We start from the raw sequence: 8,081 nt of genomic DNA on the forward strand, positions 1-8,081 counted from the left end.
GTAGGCCGTTCCAATGCCTGATTACCCTCTCTGTAAAGAATTTCTTCCTAACATCTAACCTAAACCTCCCCTGGCAGAGCTTGAGCCCATGTCCCCTTGTCCTATTGTTGGTTGCCTGGGAGAAGAGACCAACCCCCACCTGGCTATAACCTCCCTTCAGGTAGTTGAAGAGAGTGATGAGGTCACCTCGAAGCCTTCTCTTCTCCAGACTAAACAACCCCAGCTCCCTCAGCCTCTCCTCATAGGACTTGTGCTCAAGTCCCTTCACCAGCCTCGTTACTCTTCTCTGGACCCGCTCCAGCACCTCAATATCCTTCCTGAACTGAGGGGCCCAGAACTGAACACAATACTCAAGGTGTGGCCTCACCAACACAGAGTACAGGGGGAAGAATCACTTCCCTGCTCCTGCTGGCCACACTGTTCCTGATCCAGGCCAGGATACCATTGGCCTTCTTGGCCACCTGGGCACACTGCTGGCTCATGTTCAGCCTCCTGTCAATCAGCACCCCCAGGTCCCTTTCCGCCTGGCTACTCTCCAGCCACTCTGTGCCCAGCCTGTAGCGCTGCAGGGGGTTGTTGTGGCCAAAGTGCAGGACCCGGCACTTGGCCTTGTTGAACTTCATCCCATTGGAGTCAGCCCACCTCTCCAGTCTATCCAGATCCCTCTGCAGAGCCCTCCTGCCTTCCAGCAGGTCGACACTCCCTCCCAACTTGGTGTCATCTGCAAATTTGCTGATGATGGACTCAATCCCCTCATCCAAATCATCGATAAAGATGTTAAAAAGGACTGGGCCCAACACTGACCCCTGGGGAACACCACTGGTGACCGGCCACCAACTGGATGCAGCCCCGTTCACCAGCACTCTCTGGGCCCGGCCCTCCAGCCAGTTCCTGACCCAGCACAGAGTGCCCCTGTCCAAGCCATGGGCTTTTCCAGGAATATATTATGGGAGACAGTGTCAAAGGCTTTGCTGAAGTCCAGACAGACACATCCACAGCCTTCCCCTCATCCACCAGGTGGGTCACCTGATCATAAAAGGAGATCAGGTTGGTCAAACAGGATCTGCCCCTCCTAAACCCATGTTGGCTGGGTCTGATCCCTTGTCCATCCTGTAGGTGCTGTGTGACTGCACACAGGATGATCTGGTCCATAACTCTGCCAGACACCGAGGTCAGGCTGACAGGTCTGTAGTTACTAGGGTCAGCCTTGCAGCCTTTTTTATGGATTGGGGTGATATTTACCAACTTCCAATCATATGAGACCTCCCCAGTGAGCCAGGACTGCTGGAAGATGATGGAGAGTGGCTTGGCAAGCTCTTCTGCCAGCTCCCTCATCACCCTAGGATGGATCCCGTCTGGTCCCATAGACTTGTGAGGATCCAGATGACTCAGTAAGTCAGTAACTATTTCCTCCCGGAATACAAGGGGGCTATTTGGTTTCTTATCTCTGTCTACCAGCTCCAGAGGCCAGTTGCCTTGAGGGCCACCTGTCTTACTGGTAAAAACTGAGGCAAAGTAGGTGTTAAGTACCTCAGCCTTCTCCTCATCTCTATTAACTATATCTCCCTCCAAGTCCATCAAAGAATGGAGGTTTTCTTTGCCCCTCCTTTTGTTATTAATGTATTTTATAGAAGGACTTTTTGTTATTCCTAACAGAAGTGGCCAATTTAACTTCAAATTGCACTTTTGCATCCCTGATTTTCTTTCTGCATGATCTAGCTGTTTTCCTGAATTCTTCGTAAGTAGCCAGCCCTTTCTTCCATAGTTGGTAAACTCTCTTTTTATCCTTGATTTCCTTCAGAATCCCCCTGTTTAACCAAGCTGGTTGTCTTCCCCGCTGGCTTGCCTTTCGGCACACCGGTACAGCCTGTTCCTGTGCACTCAAAACTTCCTGCTTGAAGCACATCCATCCCCCCTGAACCCCCTTGTTTTCAAGGGTTGTTTCCCAGGCCATGCTCTGGACTAGACTTCTGAATAGGTCAAAATCTGCCCTCCAGAAGTCCAGCGTAGAGGTTTTATTGTTGGCTCTCCTTGAGTCTCTGAGTATTGAAAATAATAATACCTTGCAATTCTCAACAAAAGTTGTAGAGGTCAAAAGAGCTTTTGTTTTCTTTTAACCAGTTACTACAGCAAATATGCTTAATGAGAAAATACAGTATTTGCTTGTAAGGCAGTTGTAAGCAAATGTTTGCAAGACTGTGTGCTTAAAAGTACAAGTTAGAGAAAATATCTTAAATTGTGACAGTCTATGTCCATTGAAAAATACAAAGCAGTGTGTCGCCCTTTTTTTGCTGTACCATAGTGGATGCCTTATTTCTACAATCTGTAGGCATTACCCTGGTTATTGAAATGACCCACAGAGATGCTTTCCTCATCTCTCAGTTGTATTTCCAAATTCAGAGAACACGATTTAGCCTCTTAATACTGTAGCCGTTTGGTCTTACTTTCCATTTCAACATAAGCACTAAAATCCAATGCTGGTAGCTCTACATCATTTACTTAAGGGAGTAATTTACAAGGAGCCAGAGGAGGATTTATATTTTTATAATTTTCTTTCTTGTGCAAAGACAATAGCTGAGATTACACTGAAAAAATTATTGGAACGAAGCCACTGAAGTGTTTCTCAGTTTCTAAGTCATGTTGAATTTCCTTCTTTTTCTGAAAAAAAAAAAAATAATTGAAAATAATTCAAGACCTTGGGCAAAATAATCTAAAATACAATGGACTTAGAAAAAAAGCTTAAGGTTCAGGAAATTCCTAGTTTGAAGAATGTCACAAGATTATAATCCTACATTTTTGGGGGAGTTCCTATTTATGTATTCCTTCCCCATATTGAAGCTGACATGACAAATACAGAGAAATCCTTTGATGATAGGAGGGACTCTCCTCTGACTCGCTTTACCTTGTATTTGCTCTTTGTAGGTAAGAGATCTCCCTGGTGCAAGTTAAGACAGTCCTATATATGCTGCTGCCAGTCCAGTTACTTGAAAATCATTATTGTGTCCTAGCAAAACCATAATATTGAATTAAATATTTTGGAGTGTGAAGCGGAGCTGTCTGTATTTCTTCTTGCTCCCAAAGGTCAGGAATTGTTCAAATTGTTTGTCAGTTTATACTTTTAATAATTATTGCCTTTTTCCTTCAGACTAAATTGCTCTAAGAGAAGAGTTTTTTTCTGGAAGGTTCACCTGCCTTTAAGAGAGATAGTATTAAATATGTTTAGAGATCTGTGAATCATTTAAAACCAAAGTTAGAATGGACCATTGGCACTTGCCTTAATTCTAAATGTCTGCAAATACTCAGATATCAAAAGATTTGAATACTTTCTTGTCCATTTTTCTGATTGTCTCTTAATAATACTGTTTACATCCATTTAAATATGGAAACATGACCATAGACTTTTTGGATCCCTTACTGTTCCTGTATTTTTCTGTTAGAAAGCCAATCAAGGCATTAGTACTGAGGAGAAAAAAAAAAAAATTACATTCCAGCACAGCTGCCAAAACTATCCCATGACTGTATCTAGTGCTGGAGTTGAGACAGGAGAAAAGGCGGCCATTTTTGGAAAGACTGAGTTATAAGCCTTGCCCATGTTAGGAAAATAAAATATTGTAACACAATTAAGCCCTTGTTTGTGTAATGATATAAAACACTGTTTGATCTACCATAGTACTTAAACAGAATTAAATTTATACATACCTGTTCCAGATACCTCTCTTCTACAACTAAACTTTTTCGTAGAGTCTATCAGATTAAATAGCTTTTCGTTACATTGTTTCCACTCTCTGTGAGGGTAATTCAAAAAGCTAGGGTCTTTCTCACACTAATATGTTGTAGGGGTGCTCTCTGTGTGTGGATGCATGGAAGTGTTGCTTGTGTGCAGTTTAATAAAAGTCTTTTGAAAGTGTAATTGTAACTGTAGTGAAAATAGTTCAAGAATTAAATTAGTTAAGCAAAGTTATTACACTCAAAATATGTATGGTTCTAGCTTTTCAAAGCAACCATTTAACATCACTGTCTTATAAGGTGTCACTTCATTAAAATGAGCAATTCCTCTTTTAATTTAAATGGCAAAATTTATATATTATTTTCCATGGAATTTAGTAAGGTACAACAAGTGAAGGATATGTGTCAAGTAGATGAAAGAATAATGTAAAAGGTCTCTAGCAAGAAAGATGGGATACTGACCTGAGGTATTCCAAGCTTACTCCTCTAACTGAGGTTGTGAATTTCACCTTGAATTGTTCTACAGAAGGCAAAGCATGAGTGTAAAGAGTTATAATTTTTCGACAACTAGTGATGATGAGTATCGCATTCAAATGTCTTGGGGGAAAGTACTTCTTTTTGTTGGACTGAGATTACATCCTTGACTAAGAATACCTTATTCTATTGCTAGGCAAATATTTGCAGATTTTCTACATTATAGATATTAACTGATGCTAGTAAAAAGTGTGGTTGCATTGTTTTAGCTGTTCGCAAGTTTATCGTTCCTCTTACCAGTTGTACAGAGCTTTCTTAGCTGCACTGAATATATTCAGAGTTTGTGATCAACACTGTCTGTTTTACTTACTTGAGACTCTGCCTGCAGTCCTCCACCCCTACTCAGTGCCTCTCAGCATCACTGTAAATGAAAGGAGGATTTTTTTCTTTTAATATTCCTCATTCACCAGGGTCCAGGCTTCCTCCTGAGAATGAGGGTTGGACAATCCATCCTAGGGAACTTTGACTATCTAAGGGAGTTAACACATTGGAGAGATTATAGAATGTTAGAAATGCTTAAGCTTTTTCCTTTTCAGGTCACACTGTTATGCCAGGGCATTATTCCCAGAAAAACTATACTACTGAAAAACCATCAGCGGGGTTCAGAGTCTACATTTAGATTTCTGACCTAAAAGTAAGTCTGTATGCCTCTGTATTTACTAGCTGTCATGTGTGCCACGGCCTGGCTTAGTTTATTAAATTGCTTCTGGTCTAGGACACTAGTTTGAAAACTCCTGCCCCTGAACTCTTCAGTAGGGCATTACCAATTCCAATTGCAGAATGCGCTGATGAATATGTAGTTCACAGTGTTGACCAGAAGGCTTGGATTCTAACATCTTCACTGCCAATGCCAGAAAATAGGTCTCGTTTCCTTTTTTTTTTTCTTTTATTGGGTTTCTTTTTTATTTTGTTTTGGTTTGGGTGTTTTGTTTTGTTTCCTTTTTCATTTGTTTGTTTGTTTTGAATAGTTATGGGGTTTTTTTTAGATTATATTTTAAGGATGTTAATGTGATTCTATGATTTGGTGATCCTCATCTCATGGATGCCATAAAGCTTACCGTGGTGGTATTTAAAGAACAGGTAGTTTTGTAAGTTGATTATACAAGCATAGCTGTAGATAAAACTCATAAGTTTCCATGTTCATGTAAAAAAATAAACAAGTGGGTTTGTAGACCTGCGTAAAGCCCTTACAACATCAGAATCAAGTGGCTGCTTGCAGAACAGCGTTGTCACATTTACTCTAATGCTAATATCTAGATTTACAACTGTAAGTACTTGCGCAGTATGAATGGATGACCACAGAGTCAGAATAAATCCTAAGCTGCACATCCTCCATTGCAATACCATTAAGCACAATGTGGTTTCAGTAATAGATTGCCACTTACTGAAATTATTATATCTTTATAAATGTGTTTATTCTGTTGGCCTTTTTAATTAACATTCCCTAATTGTCTTATTAAATTCTTATTTGAAAATTACATTTCAGTTAGCTTCAGTTTTGTTCTTCTGTGGTTTCCATGGTTTCTCTTCCTTGTAGCTTTCAGATTAGCAGTGCAGGCCTGTAGCCAAATATGTTGGCTGTACTCTGCCTTATAACAAGATATTTCTCAGTCTGATCATACCAGACTTTTTGCAGACTTTTGGGGAAGCAGGCAGCAAAAAATTATTGGTAGAACCCAAACAGTGGGTTTTTCAGAAAATAATTTGTTACAGGATATAGGATATATAATATCTAGCCTTGAAGTAACAATCCACTGGGATTTTTTTTTATGCTACACAGAGACTGTTACTAGAGTGTGCTTTCAAAATAAATTAATTTTTTTTCCATTATGATCTTTTATGCCTACGACATCTTATACAAAAAGTCTAAATTATTTATCATTCTTAAGAGAGATAACTTATTTCAGTTCCATGTAGGTTTTCACTGTGTCATTCTTACCTAATCTCCTTCAGTAGCAATGTTTCTTCTCTCCACTGGAACAGTATGGGCTCTGGAACAATCTTCTTTTCTCAATATGAAAATAGTATGATAGTTATTAAGTATAATTCCTATTTATGATGAAGATAGGCCAGTCTTTGCGAACGAAGAACCGGGGAAGGTCTTTCCACCTTCCAGCCTGCGCATTGGATTTTTTAGGTGAGACACAGTGTGCGCGGAACTGAGCCCACCCTTTAATCCTGAGGTTCATCTGCCGGGGCCAAGAGAGCTTGGACAGTGGCAGCGAGGTCCTCAGGACGTAGATGGATTGCCTTACAGGGCTAACGAGCTCCATCTGCCTGGGGAGTGGCTCTGGCCGGGAATCGAACCTGGGTCTCTGCGGTGACAGCGCCACGTCCTTAACCCTCTGGACCACCAGGGGCTCCCTATGATGAAGATAGGAATGAATCTGTATTAGGACCAGAAGATAGTGAGGTTTGGATGAAAAGAAAGGGGGCATATTATTTCTCAAAGAGTTGATTTTTTTCAGTGTAGTAATTACCCCTAAGAAAGTAATTTTTATGCAGACATGAGTTTTCCCTGTGCTGTGATGATCACAGAAATAAACCTGTTGACCACTCTTTGTGTACTGTCTTCGGTTTACAACTGATGTTGTATACCTTTCCCATAGTGCAGCTTCTGGGCTTGGGTAGCCAAAGAGGGTTTAATGTGTACTCAGAGTCATTTCCTTCACTTGCTACTGAAAATTATAGATGGAGTTTTCTACATTATGAGAATTTTTACTTCTTTCCCATCTTGTGGGAAAAAAATCTGTTGCATTTTTGTATTGCAAGAAAAAGTATGATGTTACATTTATTCCTGCATGCATTGCTGACCAGTTTTGCTTTCTTAGAGACTAACTCATTTTGCCTTCAGTTCTTTATGATTTAAACTGGAACTGTGACAAAATATGTTGCAGATTCTGTTCCATAGATGAATCTAAATCAGTAAAATATATTATTTTATAAATATAGTAAGAAGTGTGCCTAAGGACCTGAGAGGTATACTGGATACTGTGTGCCTATTCAGAAACTACAGTGATTGGTGTGTATTTAAGTGGAATCCACAGAATTTGGAACATGTGTGTGTGATTTTTTTTCTCCTTTTGGTTTTAACCTACAGAAAAGAAGATATGAGAGTGGTTTATTCCAGAAGCAGCTCTGTGAGCTTCTTATTTATCCATTCAGCCCCCCAAAACAAACAAACAAACACACAAAAATCAGTCCATTCTACACCTTTGCACTAAGCCAGTGAATTTGTTGGAAACCAGATATCCTAAATAGACTTTTGATGCAGTATTGTCAGTGAGTCATTTTTTGATTAATAATTCAAAATCATTCACTTATTATGTTTTAAAATCCAACTGGATGAATTAGTGGTCTGCTTTAATGAAATTGCTTGAAAACAAGCAGTGAAGAGAGAAAAAAAGAAATCTATAAAGGCAAAATGCTGTGTTTAGGGCAGATACTTTGTTCTGTCCCTTTGATTCAGAAATTATAGTCTCCTAATATTAGTACATATAAGCTTTTTTGAACTTCAGAAAACACAGCTGCATTTTAATTTCAACTACTACTTTAAGAAAAATTATGACTTTACAGCAATATACTTTCACGGACTTTCACAAACCTTTTCTTTTTTTTTTCCAAAAAAAACTATTTTGTGTTAACAAGTGTATTTGCTGTTGTATTTTACCATGTTAACCTTTCAACATAATGCTGAAATTTCCCACTATTATGATATGAAGATATAGCTCAGTCACTTACTTTCCTTCAGTATCTGTGTGCTTGAATGTCCACGAGAAACTGTGCTAAATAATGTAAGCCAAATTACTTTTTACTATATA

The sequence above is a fragment of the Empidonax traillii genome, unplaced genomic scaffold (genome assembly GCF_003031625.1).
Source record: "Empidonax traillii isolate 1590-97213 ecotype Southwest subspecies unplaced genomic scaffold, ASM303162v1 scaffold97:size1219025, whole genome shotgun sequence".
NCBI classification, from domain to species: Eukaryota; Metazoa; Chordata; class Aves; order Passeriformes; family Tyrannidae; genus Empidonax; species Empidonax traillii.